Source organism: Astatotilapia calliptera, chromosome 19 (genome assembly GCF_900246225.1).
Source record: "Astatotilapia calliptera chromosome 19, fAstCal1.2, whole genome shotgun sequence".
NCBI lineage: Eukaryota > Metazoa > Chordata > Actinopteri > Cichliformes > Cichlidae > Astatotilapia > Astatotilapia calliptera.
In genome coordinates this window covers 13,503,844-13,521,370 of record NC_039320.1, presented here as the reverse complement: position 1 = coordinate 13,521,370, position 17,527 = coordinate 13,503,844, and the positions used below count along the sequence as shown (strand labels likewise).

Genomic DNA, 17,527 nt, shown 5'->3' with positions numbered 1-17,527 from the left:
TAGTATTTAAAATGGGAGCAAAGGTGGGGATTTATTCATGTTTTCCCTCTTAGCTTCCCGTTTATTCGGATAATTGATTTTAAAATACTCCAAACTGCAACAACTGTCATGTACCTCTGTGCCGAGGGAAGGAAGTGCAGGAGACAGGACGTGAAAGCGCTTTAACTTTTATTACTGGTAACTTACAAAGAAGACAAAAAACAGAGTCAGGTGAGAGCTGAACTAGGAAACATAAAACTAAGGGTTACACAGCAGGCATATGAGGGATCACACAACAAGGAATACAGATAAACAAAGGGAGAAACAGTTGAAATGAATACACATGATGACACAAGGGGAGGCAAATCGAATGTCATGCACACAGGACAGACTATCACAACAAAACCGGAAACAACCGGAAAGTACAACACACAAACCTGACATAGACATCACTCAGGACAAGATACAGAGAGGCAAGGATTGACATGAGAGCACAGGGAGGCAGGAATACAATGCGACACCAACACTGAGCCAATGACCCAGGACCTATGGCAAACAAAGAATTCAAAACTAGAAAGTCCACAACAGCAGCACAAACACATTTAAGAGAAAAGAGAAGCACAGAGAGACCATTAACAACAGACGGGACAAAACACAAACTGCAGATGAGAAAAGACAAATGTTAAAGCATTTATTGCATAAAAATGTAATATTATGAGCAGTTGAGAAGAAGTGCTCATTGGATCATGGGAAGTTCCTCAGCAGCTTCAGCTTATGGAAGTATAACAAAGGGCTGGATAGACATATCCAGACAGACATATGTGCTATAAAATACAAAGTATGGTACTATCTAAAAAGATGGGTCAATAAGTTTCTGTTCTGTAGAATTTACAGATTAATGAACAGATACAGTCAAGGAAAAAAAGAAAGTATGTCTTCTTTGATTTCTAAGGTTTTATGTCTCATGATGTGATAAAAAATTAATGTTTGTTAGCAGGTCTTAAATGAGGTAAATGAAGCCTTAGATGAGTAAAGCACGATGACATGGTGTTATTATTTATTTAACAAACACTAAGCCAACACTAAGCCAAAACTAAGTCACCCTTCTTCCTTCCATAGGAAATACCAAGGTAAGTAGCAGCCAGGTGGTGATAATCAAAGGTTTAACTGATCATCAGCAAATGTGAGCGCTCTATAAAAGCAGAGATTTTGGCAGTTTGCTCATGTGGAGCATTCAGGTATGTGTTAACACAGTGCCAAGGAGGAAAGACATCAGCAACGATGATAGAGAAGCAACAGCTGCTGCCTATCAATCTGGGAAAGGCTATTAGGTCGTTTCCAAACAACATGAAGTCCAACATTCTGCAAGGACAAAGATTATTTGCAAGTGGAAAACATTAAAGACAGTTGCCAATCTTCCCAGGAGTGGATGTCGCAGCAATTCTAACCCAGGGTCAGAGTGTGCAATGATGAAAGAAACTGCCAAAAACCCAGAGCTTCACATCAGACTCTACAGGCCTCAGTTAAATGTTAAAGTTCATTACAATATAATTAGAAACAGACTGAACAAGTATGAACAGTTTTCAAGGGCTGCCAGGAAAAATCCTGTTCTCTCTAAAAGGAAAATGGTAGCACAGCTCAGGTTGCTTTTGGAACAATATCCTCTGGATAGACAAGACCAGAGCAGAGATGTTTGGCCACAATGCACAGCACCATGTTTGGCAGAAACCAAACACAGCATATCAGCACAAGACTGAAATACTGTGGGAGGACCTTAAAAGAGCTGTGCATAAACTAATGCCCACAAACTTCAAAGAGCTGAAGCATTTTTGGAAAGAAGACTGGGCCAAATTTCCTTGACGATGATGTGAGAGACTGAGAAAGTCATACAGAAGACGATTGATTCAAGCCACTACTGAAGGTGGCTTAACAAACTACTGATTCCTAGTTTTTGTTTGATAAATGATGACAGTGCGATATGTCATGTGTTGTTCTTTATCTTTAGTCACATTTCCATCATTTTAAGACCTGCTAGGGATTATATTATTTTTGTTATGTCCTTGAATTAAAGGAATGTGTACTCTCTTATCATAACTGTATCCCTTTATAGGGATAACCATTCGTTATGTGATCCTGGTTTGGTTTACTTATTCCTCTTGGGTGAGAGTAGTGACCCCATATCTTCCTTCCTATATCAAACACCTTCTGTGCAAGCTGGTATTAGGATGGATTTATTTTTTAAAAACCTTTTTCACTGTAAGTAATTTAGACACAGCTCAGTACAATTATACATTTCATGCTGAAGCTCATAATTAAATGAGCAGCTCACATAATACTGAAATCAAGCTAAACAGCAGATCTACACCTCTGACAATTTGTAGGTGGCTGATTTTGTGGACTTTTAGAATATTTCATTATGCTTTTACACCCACATCTTTTTTTTTTTTTTACTTGCACTGCAGCTCTAAACCAAAAGACATTCTCACATTCTCACTTACCCACAAAACCACCCTGGGTACTGTCAGCGTGTCCTCACATTCAGCCTCTAATTCATTACCAGTGAGGCTGTTCCAGAAAATGCTGCATGATCACATCACACACTGGTCTCGGCTCTTTCTGGAGCTTTTGAAGCAACTTGTCTGTGTCTATATATCTAAATCCAGCTGTCCAAAATCATTGGGAAAAAATGTGGGAAATGTATCCCAGGGTGGATTGTTGCTTTCAGTGTGACCCAGATTTGACTGTTCGTGTTCAGCTTTGCAGTGAGAAGATCTAATCTCTTGTTTACCCAAATCTCATTTTTGTTTTGTTCTTGTGTAAATCCAGCTAACAACATTTGCATTTTCTATATTATTAGTATTCTCTGTGTCATTTAGAATTGTAAAATCTCTCTCTCTTTTTTTTTAATTGTCATTTTGCAGACGGCATCTTATGCAATGCTGGTTTAAAGTCAGAAGCAGGAACAGGAACAGGCAAAAACAAAAACAGCAGAAGGATCTGAATTGTCTTTCCACTTGCGTAAATGGGAACGATTGTGTCAGTTATGATGTCATGCACTGATGTGCATCAGGTCGCTATGGTTACACCAATCTCTTGATAATGGAGCCATCAGATTGGATTTCCACACAGGCAACAGGTCTTTACAGGGTGAGTTAATGGCCTGAAAAAGAAAAAAGAAAATCCTGATGCTTGTTTAGATTTACTCAAATAAGATTCTGTATTAATTGAATTGAAAAAGTGTTGTACAACATTTCCTTTTCACACCAAACATGTCATTTCCTGCCCCTCTATATTCGGCTTTCTGCTATATATAGGCGTGCTTGATGAGTCTACAATAGCCTGGTACTTTACATAGTCGTACTGATGACCACAGTGTTGTCAGGAGTAATGTTATAAAACAGGCAGCCAGTGTGTCCTCCTCCCATCTGTTCTCTCTCCTCTGTCTCTATTTCTCTGTGTTCCATGACGCAAAGCCTGAGTGGGAGTGGACAAACCTTCTGCTCCCTGAGAGGACTGAGTGGGCCGCCGCCATCCGCTGTGCACGCACCAGAGATGGAGGCAGAGATGGAGGTATATGGTAGAGGAGAGGGGAGGGGAGAGAAGGGAAAGCTTTTGAACAAAAGTGAGTGAAGGCTTGAGAGAAAGTGACGGTGATCGATAGAGAAAAAGTAAATAACAGGGAGGAACAGGAAGGCAGAGAGGGAACGAGTGGTTTTTGGAGGGAGGAATGACACGTGGATTAGTGAGAAAATGCAGAGATGAGATGTGAGCCTAATAACAGGGCGACAAGGAGAGATGAGCGGAAACAAGCGGAAGGCAATGACAATGAGAGAGGACTGGTCAGAAAGAAGAAATCAGGATTTAGGAGGACAGGCCTTAAACTGACACGTTGCTGAGAAATCATTGTGAGAACAAGTTATTTTTAAATAAAGTGACTGTTTAAATCATAAAATTTTAGCTGTGGTGTCTGTTCAGTTCACACTGTAATGCAATGTAATTGCCAAAACACCTGTGGAGCTCAGAGTGTCTGCAAATAGAAGGTTAAAAAATGCATATACCATAGACTTTATATAAAATACAGAATGATGTCACCCATTAGTTTTGGACACTGCATTTTGAAGCTTCCAATTTAGCATTTTGGATACTGCCATGTTGTTTTTTAATAGCCAAAAGTTACAATATTAAGACAAGGTGGTGGATTCCCAAATTGTGTGATAAAGATGGCAAGCTCAGTTAGCAAAGTGGATTCATAAACTGTTAAAGGTACAATACAAAAAAAACAAAGATACCTGATGATTTGTGATAAGTACATTAGTAAAATATTAGGAGTCAGTCATGTGTGTTTATTTTTTTTATCACTGTGTCAAGCTCGCATGAGTTAGCCATGGTCTCAGTATCAAGCCAAAGTGTCTGCATGTCTCTCTCTCTCGTCCCTCGCTCCCATCCTTGGTATTTAGTCAGTGTACTGAGTTTCTGTGTGTGTGTTTCTCTGTTTCCTGTTTTAATGTGATAGTCTCTATTCCTGTGTGTGTTATGTTTGGTTCTGCTTCCCTCTTCTCGTCAGTCAGACTATGGTCAGTCATGTTCCCCAGGTGTTTCCTCTGTGCTCTGGCTCCCACTTGTGTATTTATTGTCCGTATTTGTCCGTTGTGGTGATCTCCCTCATCCTCCAGCTGTAGAATTCTTGGAATTTTTTTAGCACAATTAAGTGCGTAGCAAGTTATACTAATTCCATTAAAAATACCCCAGAAGGCATCGACGACACAAAGAATGACAGAGAGTACCCTTTCTGTCATAGCAATTATGTGAGCCCTGGAAGACATTGTGGGTACACCTTGCAATCTGCCTCCCTAAATCCAGCATCCAGATGGATGAATGATTAAAAAAAACCCAAAAAAAACAAACAGTTCCATACTGTAAACATTTTTATTTCTGCTGTAAGGTTGGGTCTGTTTACATGAGAGTCTGTTGGTTTAACCCACCTTTGTAGTCAGCCTCTAGTGGTCATTAGAAGAACTGCAGTTTTTGACACTTTACTTTAGAGCCACTCCTCTCTAACTGACTCTAACTGTGAAACCAAGTAAGTAGCTAGCATACCACAGAGCATACCATGAATAATCTGGAAAATCCTTTTCAAAAACGTAGAAAAAAAAACCTTAAACACAACTGAGCGCATAAACTCATCAGGAAAGTGTTTACAGAGGTCAAGCCTGGTGGTTTTCCCCTGGTGGCTATTATAATCCAAGTTTAAGGGCCTTTAGCTTAAACTTAATGTCCACTCTGTTTTTTATGCTGCTATAAGGCGCATCCAGGAGATGCATCTCTGCTGCTAACATCTTGCTCAGGGGTTCTGACTGTGGGCTTTGACTCAATCCTGAATAAAATACCAAACTTGAGTTGTTTTCAGATGCTGTAATGAAAGAAATGCCAAAACAAGCAAAGCAAATAACACTCCCCTGGTGGGAGGTTGTATTTACAATATTTTACTCTTACAAACATGTTAAATTTGATAGGTCTCAATATTAAGTCAGTTTAAAAGGATTACTGTGACTGTTCTGGCACTTAATTTAACTAATGCAGGTGTATTTAGAGAAAAGAAAGAAAAACACAAAACATTACATTTATAATACTGAGGGTTAAATAGCTGCTATTTTTTGTATATACCCAAGTTGTAGATACAGAGACATGCAGAGCTGCACAGTTTTACAAAGATTTACGTTGTTGTGTGTAGATTGCCTGAAGATAAAGTTAAGACTTGTGATTTACGAAGCCAGAGAGACTTATTGACTTGTCTGCAGCTCTCATTTCAAGTCAGACCTTCACAGGACTAGACAGCTCTTTAAAATAACTGAGTAGCCCCTTCAGTTTTTATATTTCATGGTCAACTTTTAAAGCAGAATGTGCACCTGCACAGCATCCGCAATCATGCCCCGCCGACTTAAATATGGTACTGGGTTCTGCAGTATTGTTGTTCTTGTTGATGTGAGTGCGGTTGGCAGTGGGAGAGCAGGGGCCGCTGTGTGTATACAAGCAACCGTATTAATAAAGCATGCTGAAGAGCATTGGAATGTCACCGGGTCTGCTGTGGGTTTGTTACACAGAACACTGCAAAAAAGCACCTACAGAACGGTCATATTTTAAAATCTGTATTTTTAGTATGACATTATAGAAAGTAACTAAGTATCCCATATTATGAAACCAGTTTTAGCAATTGTAACAAACTGAAACTGGCTGAAAATCCATTGGAAATTCACGGACGCCTCCATAGACAAACATGCATTAGAAGGCTTATCTGCCCAGTGATCAATCCATGTGTATATATTTGGACTGACACTGTAACAAAAAAACTTAAAAAATGCTAATGGACAAGTACTTTTACTTAATCTCATTTCACTCAAATTAAATGATTAATTAACATAATATTATGTAGCATTACATTACGTAACACTAATGTTAGTTGATAAGTGTAATACCCGTGTGGCTACTGTATGTGATTGTATGTGTCCATCTTAAAACAGTCATGCAAAAATATATTTAGATGAATTTAGTTCATGTTGTTTGACATTTCTGCATGAATTAGCCTGGAATAGGTAAAGCAGTCATCAGCTAGCGAAATGCAACTAAAATGCCTGTCAGTGGGGCCCTTTCCCATAGGAAGTAGCACTGCGCTGACCACTATGTTGAGCAAATGAATGGGTGAATGTTGTATAAAAGGCTTTGAGCCCTCAGGCAGAATAGACAAGCGCTGTATAAAAACCAGTCCATTTACCAACGGGGCCCTGACAAGTGGAAAAATCAGAGTCTAAAAAATAAAGCCAGTGTGGAAGTCCTGAAAGCTACAGTTGCTCTAACAGCCTGTGCCAGACCTAGGGATGGGAACTGATAAGAATTTACTTACTTTACTTGTCACTTATCAGTTCAGTTCCTTATCGGTTCTCATTGGGTTCTCACTGGCTCCACTTTGAGAGTCAATATCATTGCTAAGCACCATATCAAAGACATTATATTCATGCAAATTAATTGAATGCTGTGGGTGAAATGTTTGTGCATGTTGGAGGCATTTCCACTCTTTGTCCTAGTGTTGGAATTGTTACTAAAAAAATGATTTCACATATTACACAAAACACTTTACTTAAAATTAATGTAGTACATTAATTCATTATACTACTCGTTATCTTACTGTCTCATAATAACCATTTAACATTATAAACATGAGGCTACAGCCCCACACACCAACACAAATCCTAGTAAGGGCACGCGTATGATCATTCTCTTAGTATTTAGGTATGAACACAAAGCCTTCAACAGACTTAAAATTGATCGCCATAGTGATTCTACTTTAGATACAGGAGGTAAATTTATTTTAAACATACATTCGCATATTAGTCTCATTTTGTACATATGGATTTGTCCACTGCCTTCTTTTCAATTAAATGCTGCTTTAAATGTCTCCAGTGCAGCAGTGATGCATCAGTGGACCTCGCAGTGACCTCTGTCTATTTTCTGATCCTGCTGCCTTCTCCTGCTTATCTTTAGTAACTCCATCCCCCTCATGATCTATGGATGGCTATTTTACAATTTGGCTAAATCCAGCTCTGAGGTAACAAGTGACACCTTCTGTTTCCATGCTTCCGGTCGCTAGGCAACCTCAGCAATTTATGCCACTGCCAAGAGAGCGATGGAGGAAGTAGCACCCCGAGGCCCCCCCACCTTTGTTCGTCTTGGCCACGGCCGGCCCGGCGTCATCCGTCATCTAAGAGCAGTGCTTCCATACCAGGCCAGTGACGAGGTCCGCTGCAGCACGCTGCGCTTCCTACTGCTCTCATTAAATCAGCTCTGCTTCCTGCACCACAAGGACGCATAAAAGAGGAGCTCAGCGACTGCACCAAAACACTCTGCTGCCCTCTCTTGATGCTGAACTGAAATATTTTCAGTGTTCTTCACGAATAAAACTACATTCAGCAAAAATAAATGTTAAGAAACATCCAAGCAGAATAAGTAAACACTCCCAGATACATACACTTACATACTGTAAGTGTATGTATTGTTTTTCTTTGCCTACTGTAATCATGAAGTGAATTAGCATGGCATTTGTTCTGTGCTCTCATAGTATGAGCGACAGACGGTGAACATGTCAGCGCTCCAGATTGAGATGGTAAATTAAGCTGTAATGTAGTAAAACTGTACATATGCATAATAGAAGTTTCCTGGTGCACAGCTATGATGAGGCAACTCGTAGAGTCTCCTCCTTAGTCAGGATTGTTTGTGCAACTGTCACCCCCACTACCACCTGACATGGACTTTGTCACTGTTTTCAAAATGGAAATGCTTATGTTTGCTCATATGGGTCACTTAATATAGAAAAAAGAAAGCAAGCAAACCTCTCAAGGCCTGTTCTTCTTCAGACTGACCTGAGCCAAGGTTAGGCGGCAACAATAGCAGACGAGCACTGTTGTTACAATAATAAAAAAAGAAAAAGAAAGTAAAACTGACTTTTGTTTTAGTCATTAAATCACTTGAATTCTTAAAGAATATAAAAAATCCAATTAACTCAAGAGATGAACCTTATATCTTCTTTCTTAAAATAAGAAAGAATTTGAAATAAAGAATCTATTTCAAATTCTCTCTTTGGACACTGTTATTAGCAACATCTCTCTCTCACACACACACACACACACACACACACACACACACACACACACACACACACACACACACACACACATGCAGTTTGTTGCAATTTCTTTTGCTGAATCTATGAAAAATGTCAAAAAACTGTCTGACAGGGATAAAACTGTATTTTTTTTGCACCAACAAGATGATTCCCACTAGCTACAAACTTCTTGGTTTTGGTATGGTGTGCACTGTGTCCTGAACAAAAGGGAGGAAATTGAAGGAAAGTATGAGGCCTGAAATTATCCAGAAACATCAGTGAAATGTTTCTGGAACACTGAAATGTCAGTCACTCCTCTACCAGAAATGGTCTTCTTAAGGAAATGCTGAGATATGCCAAATCACACAAGAACTGGAAATGTGTAAGCAGGAAACAAGGGGAGCGGTACAATAGTCTGTGTGTACAGGCATCTATAAAACAAGGTGGAGGCTCTGTCATGGTTTGGGCTAATTTTCAGCCAGTGGTGTTGGAGATCTTGTCAAAATTAAAGGAATTAGGAAATAATGTCAGATTTTTATCTGGAAAAGCTTCATTTTCAGTGCAATGATCCCAAAAAGATGCAGTAAAAGCGTACCTGGATAGAAGAACATGCAGTTGGCCTCCATAGAGTGCAGACCTCAACATTGCTGAGGCATTGTGGAATCATCTTAGCAGACAAGAGAATAAAAGGCAGCCAACATCCAAAGAAGAGCTTTGAATACCATTGAAGAAGCCTGGAGAACTATTTCTGAAGACTAATTAAATAAATTACAAGAAATCTGCCAAAGAGAGTTCAGGCGGTGTTAACTAATACAGGTGGTCACACCAAATGTTGACTTTCATGTTTGTTTGAACAGTACAAACTCTATTTTTTGCCTTATGTGTTGTTGTTCTGTGTACATTTGCAGACGTCTCAATATATTTCAGTCTCTAGTTCCTATTTTCCTACCAAAATATATAAAAATAAGAAACTTTTGCACAGAGCTGTAGTTACATTGCAAATCTGCCAGTCACAAAGCAAACAGCCTCTTGCAGCTAATGAGATAATAAAAAGGCTGATTTCATTGACATTCTGTGGAAAAATGCAGCATTTCACAGAACATTCAGCAAATAAATGACTGAATGGGTTTGTTGTTGAATTTGTCACCACAGGTAAAATAATCTGTTCCAATAAATAGAATATCCAGCAACAGAGACTCCAAAAAGCGAAAATTAAATGTGCCCTTTCAGGCCACCATGACCTGTTGAGTGGAACACACACACAAGTGCACATTCATTTGACTGCTGGAACATAAATAAAGGCTGTGTTCCCAGAAAGCTATTCTGTATTTTCCAGCCTCACTAGAAAAAGAAAAGACAATAATAACTAGAATAAAACTTAAATAGAAGCATGCTGCACAGGGGAATGGTTTTTAAAGGTCAGCATGGTGACCTTTTCTTAGCCAACACAGTGTGGAAAAGGTTGCACATGTGTGTATAAATCCCCAACCCTCCAAAGACCTTCCTAAGGAGATCTCACTGTGCCAACATTCAGTTTTAATGCTCAAATTAAACTGGAACTGAACAATTTAGGGAACTATCATTTTAACATTAGAGAAAGAGAGGAGAAATGTCTCCTTCCTCACTGATTTCTAACCGGGGTATATTGAAGGGTATGTGGACACATGCATGACTTAAATAGAGAATATGAATATAACATACTGTTGAAATATCTTGTTCAAACTGGGACTAAAGTCAAAATGTAGGTGATTTTATTGATAAAAGAAGCAGGATAAACATAAAATTAGCAACGATAAGATGGAAATGATTAGAGGTCTTTGTTAGCACTTGCTAAAATTCAAAACACACAATTAGAAAAAGACTGAACAACTTTTGACTCTTAAATACTTTATACATGCTCTGAATTAACTTGGTCTCACAGCTTCGGTTTTCCTGGTTGAATCTGAATAAACTACAAGACTTATGGTTTAATAACATTTGGAAAGATGACAGCAAAGTGGAGCTAAACACAATATATCAGCACAACCATCTCACACCAACTGTCGACACGGTGGTGGAGGGGTGAGGGTTTGACCTTATTTTGCAGCCAGTCAGCTATGAACTCCTCTGAGTATCAAAGTATTCTAGAGTCAAGTGCGACCTAGATGTAGACCTCAACCTGACTGAAATGCTGTGGTATGACCTTAAGTGCGTAAACAAGTGCCCTCAGACTTTAATGAAACGAAGCAACATTGCAAAGACAAATCGGCCAAAACTCCCCCACAATGAAGTGAGAGACTGATAAAGTCATACAGAAAACGATTACATCAAGTTACTGCTGCTAAAAGCGGTTCTAAAATACAAACTATTGAGTCATGGGGCGTACTTAGTTTTCCAGTCACCTTCTCACCTTAGTTTTTGTTAAATAAATATTAAAACTATGTAATATATCATGCATTATTGTTCATCTAAGGCTATGTTTAATTTTTTTTTTTTTTTTACATCTGCTAAGGATAAGTTATGTCTGGATATTTAAAAAAAAACTTAAAATATACTACACTTACATAAACCTTTAAATAAAACTGGAAATTGTTACTTAAAATATGGATAATGGTTCAAATCCAAACTTAAATGTTAAACTGTTAGCTAAATGTTCAGTTGCCTTCACCCTACAATAATAGAAAGAAGCCCCAACAATCAAAATGTTGAAACTGTTAAAGAAACATAATAATTAGAGTCTTGATATAGTCAGCAGCCATTAGCAACCATTAAAAAGATCAAAACTAATGACTCAAACTAAGGATAAAAAGTTAACAACGGAGGCCTAATTGGTCACTAAACAGAAAACTTAAAGCAGCATGACAGTTTAGTCTAATATGACATGATGCTAATGAATAGGGTGATCAACAGAGCTTTGGGGTGTTTTGATGAAAAAGGTATGGACTCAGTGGTGGAGGCCACAAGGCTGAGTTGTGGTTAAGAGCAGTTATCTTTAGCTGCAGTGTCAGCATCAGTGGTTTGACCTATAACTGAGATCATGCCCTCTTTTTTCCCCCAATAGTCGTCAGAAATCCCAGTAAGTGAGATTACTTCACATTGTCATATGATTACCGTCATGTGCTTTTGTAATTCCCTTTGTCATATTGTGTTGCAGCGTGAAGTAACACATGACACTTGGTAGTGTTTCTAATGTACCTCTGACACCATATCATTATTCGAGATATGTAGGGGATTAGAGCTCAGCTCAGCATACCTCCAGACTGATTGCAATTACAAGCAATTTATTCAGTTGCATAAAAGAATTAATCATGTTTAAATTTTACAGTTTACTCTTCCTGTAAGAGTGTGCTGCCATGATCCATGTGCAATGTTATGTAAACAGGACTTGTGAAGCAATAGGAGAGAGAACCAGTGAGGGAGACAAGTATTGCGTAAGTAAGCCCGTGCTTTGTGTTTATATTTAAGAAGAAGAAAAAATCAGTGAAGAGAAAAATAGCAGCCTGGGAGGCTAAAAGTAGCCTCTCCACCACAGATGGCACCCACGCTTTCCGCCAGTGGGTCAGTGGGTGAGGGAAGAGTGGAGGGGAGTGGGGGCGAAAGAAGAGGCTGTGGCCGTATGCCGCTATCCAGGGGAGAGTGTGGGCAACACGGGCAGCAGGAAAGAGAAAGACAAGGGCTTCTGAGGCCAAGTGGGCCGAGGTTTTTACAGTGTACGCTGCTAAAAACAGACACAATGACGCTCACGGGTCAGCTGGCTGATGTGTCATCAGCTATTTCAGCAATGTTAAACAAGTGATAATAGAGGGAAAAACGTTGACATCACCGTGAATGCTCACATCACTTCTTTCCCCCCCACGTTCCGCTGATTGTGTAATCATGAAGGCAGAAAAACCAGTTTCCTGGATTTAATATCATGCCTTATTTGGTAACAACGAGGCCAAAGTGGCTGACAAAAGGAGTCACACCATCACCTTTGGGTGCCCTGTGTCACTGTCAGTTAGGAATTGCACAAAATCTTTTGCAATCACTGATAAATCCTGTGGTGAACTTTATCTTAACATCCTGCAGTGGAATTACTGACACACACACATAATACGGTAAAAGGAGAAAGAGATCAACTTTGAACTCTTCACTTTAACAGTAAATGATTCCTGTGCTGTGTTTGGATGTCACAGAAGAATGAACAAATGTCTTCCACACTCCAAATAAGAACCTGGCCAACCTAAACTCATGCATGAAGTATGACTGAGCTGCCAGCAGAGAGCGCTGCTGAAACTGTGGCTGTTAGCAGCTGCAGGCACTGGAGACCACACAGTGAAAATTTCTATTAAATTGAATGGACCTCAAAAAAAACTGCAGAAAAAAAAAAATCTGAAAATAGACAGCCCCCAAAAAGTATAAATTAAGTCATCTAAAAGGTTAAAAAAGAAAAAAAAAAACTAAATTAAAAAAAATTGCTTTATGAAATTATCTAAATAATTTACATTGGGTAAACAGTTTTTATAAATAAAAATATGAAAATAAATTGCTTAAAAAAATCATTATGGAAGTTTTCACTACTTTTTGTGCCACCTGTAAGCTAAAAAATTAGGTTACTATTTAAAACTTCAAGCCAGTATTTTTTAAATTTTAAGTTATAAGAGTCATAATTCATAATCTATCTTATAACTTTGAGATATTTAGAGAGCTGAAAATTTGAGAAATGGCAAACAAACTTCCTTAAATGCTAGTAGACTAAATAAATGATAGGGAACCATAGGCTACTGGCAAAGTTTTTTTTGGAAGAATTATTTCAACTACTGGCAAAGTTCAAATAATTTGGAAAAATTCTGAATAAAAATTAAAATCTAAATACATGCTAATAGCTAGAAAATTTAGTATTAATTCATAAATTTAATTAGCAAAACTGCCTACCATTACAAATAAGTAGTATTAGCTAAAAATATAGCAATTAAAAAAATATATTAACACAATTATTTGCTAAAAATAGAAATACAGGCCACTGGCTAATTAGCTCGAAAAAAACTAGCTTAAATGATCAATGTAAAAATACAGTTTTATAAACCCAAAGTATAATCAATTATCTAATTAAAACCAATGTAGATAGAAAATAGACTGCATAAAATTGTAAACACACTCATCCTTTCACACTTATCACCTTGCATGAAGTTGGCCATCAGCCACTTTACCCTTAATAAACTGACCTTTTTATTTAGGCTGCAGAACTTAGCAGACCATGGCCTGCAGACAGAAACAAGAGGATAAAACATACGTATTCAGCTGAATCTTAATTAAAATACCCAATGAAAACCCCCAATAATGTTAACCACCTAAATCTGAACTCCATGGCATACCTGCAGACAGAAAGTGAGAGACAGTGTTTGGAGTGTGTGTTATAAATAGGGACGTGGAGTGTGGAGGCACACTCAAACACACCTGCCTTCAATTAACTCCCAAGCACAAGCGCTGGCTCTGAGCAAATGCGAAACTCAATCCACAAAAACAAAACCAATCCCAAATTAGTACCAATCAATGTGAAGGTGAGTTGATTGAAATAAATGACAACAAATTTGTGGGATACAGAACCCAGTTAATTAAATAAAAGTAAAAGTAAAGTGAAAAGTCCTGTCGAAGGGAGTGTGTATAGTAGTATTCTCAGAACCAATTCTCAGAAGGGGAAACAGGTGTAAATACTGATTTCAGACAAACTAGCATTTCATAGTTGATAAAAAAGAATGATAAAAAGTCAAATATACTTTGAATCACAGTTCATAATTCACAGGTAAAGAGATTAGTGTCAGTAAGAACACGTGAATGATAAGACAAGACTGACGTGGATCAAACTCAGAGTGAAACATGGTTTCTTAAAGGCTTGCTGGGGGTTTCAGAGACATGCTTGACCTTCTGAACTGCATCTGTGTGGAGAACAGTTCACCCTGCAGCACAATGATGAAGCCCAAACACGCCTGAAAGGTTTCAAAGAGGTGACATAAAGATCTCTTGTTACATTGTAAATTTTTTATTGTGTCTTTTCAAATTGGTACAATAAATCAGTTAAAACCAGCAATCAAATTATCATCCTATAAAATGTAACAGACCATTTTAAGCACTTCAAACTTAAACCACTCCCAGCACTCACACACATGCTTTTTCTTTTACATTCTGGATATTTTCTTTGACATGATTCTCTTAGTCTTGTCTTGCATACAAATACTGCCCTCATGTGGGGGAAAATGTCAAGCAAGAACACCAAAAGTAGCATTAGACTTTCTGTTAAGGCATTACAATAACAGTGATGTTCTTTTTCTTTGGTAAAAATTATCTAATTTTTTTATACTTGACTAAAAACACAGTAAGTGTGTCACGGACGTTTCTCAGGTCTTGAGTACTGTGTTGTTAACAGCTTACCTATATTCAGCCGCAAATAGGATTTTCATTGAGCTTGACCGAGAGCCAAGCCACACAGGTTGTTTAGAAAGTTGAACAGGTCATTGACCGGATGTGTTACTCCATAAAAAGAAAGCCTCTATCTCTCTCTTTCTCCCTCTCACACACACACATGCACACAAATAAGCAAAGCCTGAAGCCTTTAAAGGTGCAGCAGATACAGCGTGTGTGGAAAGGTGTTGAACAATCAGAAGAAAAGTTATGGTGCACTAATCTATTGTCCATTTAGGAATAACCTCATAAGGAGGTGGACTGATGTGGCATGAAAAGTAACTGGTGTCATGGCTGAATGGACAAAAAAAAGAGAGCTAGACCTGCAGAAACTCTCCAAAAATTCAAATCAATAATCTTCTGAATTGCAATGCATTAGAAGATTTAGCAATGCTTGCAGTATGCTGCAGAGCAGGACATGTGTGGACTATCTGTGCATGTGCAACACACTTGCAAAGAATGACATCATTGAAACTGGATGCCTCACTTACACCAATTATACCTGCCATGCTCTCCCACTCTGCTGAATTCTCTCTCTGTCTTTATGGGAAAATGTCATGAAATGGTCTGATACACTGTATTTGTTTGCTTTATATCTGCAGCAACTGCAACTGTTTCACCTTCATCCTCAAACCTGAATTATCGCTGAAAAGAAGGATTGTATGATTGTATCATGCTGCCCAGGCTTTAAAACAGTCCTCTGCGTTTTGTTGAACCTTAACAAAAAGCAGCCCCAATTAGAAAACATGCACTACTGGCTATTACTATTATCTATTGTGGGGTACACTTTGATTTATGTTTTAAAACGATGCATGTTTTAAAATGTTTTCATTCACTTTCGACTGCATACTGTCAGTGGGTTTTTGTGATTATTTTAAGTTTCTGGTTTCTCCAGTGCCTCCCTTTCTCTGTTTTCGGTTGTTTCTCGTTTTACTTTGATAGCTGGAATTCTTTTATGTCTTGCTCTGAGCTGTGCTTCCTGTTTTCTGATTGCATTCATCTATGTCTTCTTCACTACCTGTTTTCTAAACCCTACAGTTCAGTCTTCACCTTAGCCTTAGTCAAAATATCTCTTATGTTATGTTCTTTGGGTATACTTCCTGTCTTCTTGTGCTCCTTTTCATTTTTTCCCTTCACCTTTAGCATTACTGTTTGTACCATTTTCTCTTTGTTTTGGATTTTTAACCAGCCACAACAGAGGTCTGCTTTTTGTATAGCATCCATCCTCTGGTCCGACGACCGTGAGACGTGCCACAGAGCTCATGTTCATTTTACACTTTTAATCACAATGTCACAGTGATTTAATTAAAGTCACATGGTTGAATGACATATGGTAAATGGAATGGTTCTTATATAGCATTCAAAGCGCTTTACACAACTTGTACATTCACCCAGCACCTTTTTCTAAGTGCCTCCTAACAAACATCCACACATACTCCGATGGATGCATCAGAGAGCAACATGGGGTTAATATCTTGCCCAAGGATACTGGGATCAAACCACCAACCTTCCGGTGAGTAGGTAACCTGCTCTACCACCTGAGCTACAGCCACCCTAAGAATTCAGACCATATTTTGATCACACAGACACAAACGGTGAAGGGCAGTTGCACATCTTAAGTAACTGAAACAGCTAATGAGCTGTGTTTCTGTGTCTAAAGAATATTCTTCTTGTCATAGTTTCTACAATTACAAATATAGTTTCTTACAATTCGAAGAACATACTGCCACTTCCTTTTCTTTGTAGTAGTTTCATTCAATGTCAACAAAATTCAAAGCTTGTTACTCTTTAGTGCCATCTAACTTTCTCAGATGACTATGGCATCCTTACTCTAATTAAAACAAACAAACAAACAAACAAACAAACAAACAAACAAACAAACAAACAAACAAAAAAAACCCCACTGTATACATTGGGTAAAAGCCAGACTAGAAAAGTGCATTTCCTGTAGAACCTGTCAGAATGTGGGGCATCATCTCAAGATGTGGGACAGACAGACATAGAACGAAAATACTGTCTGGTCACCATATAGTCTTATGCTTGTTTTATACACTGAAGGTAAAAGGATGCACTACATCTCTACTGTAGTTCCTTTTACCAGCCTCCTCTTACCTAAGTTTTCCAAATGCATTTCCGTGAGACATCCTTTAACACTGAGAATACAACACTAATGTTGGTTTCCAGGTCACAGGCAGGAGGACACGGAAAAGTACCGAACTGAGAAAAGCCTTATGAATAACTTATGTGCAAAACCTTATTCTTCAAAATATTTTCTACACTTGTTTTCTTCATTGTATTTATTTTGCTTAGATAAAATAAGTATTTATAAAGCTGTCATGTAAATAGTGTACTAAATAAATATGTAAGTATAATTTCCTTTCTTTGGTTCATTTAAAAGGAAAAAAAAGAAGTAAATGACCAACTGAAAGGTGCAGGCTGAAGCTAAAGGTTATGTAACACCTATCCCTGATTCAACAA

At 38.2% G+C, this 17,527-nt stretch overlaps 1 long non-coding RNA gene across 1 annotated transcript; it reads right to left on the bottom strand.

The window, feature by feature from the left end:
• Window positions 1-1,986: 1,986 nt before the first annotated feature.
• Window positions 1,987-13,993, bottom strand: LOC113012779 (uncharacterized). Its single transcript, XR_003270745.1, has 5 exons — window positions 13,942-13,993; window positions 13,816-13,852; window positions 8,361-8,428; window positions 7,690-7,822; window positions 1,987-3,139 (listed from the first exon to the last, which is right to left on the bottom strand). It is a non-coding gene; the product is annotated as an uncharacterized LOC113012779 (long non-coding RNA).
• Between the last annotated feature and the right edge of the window lie 3,534 nt (window positions 13,994-17,527).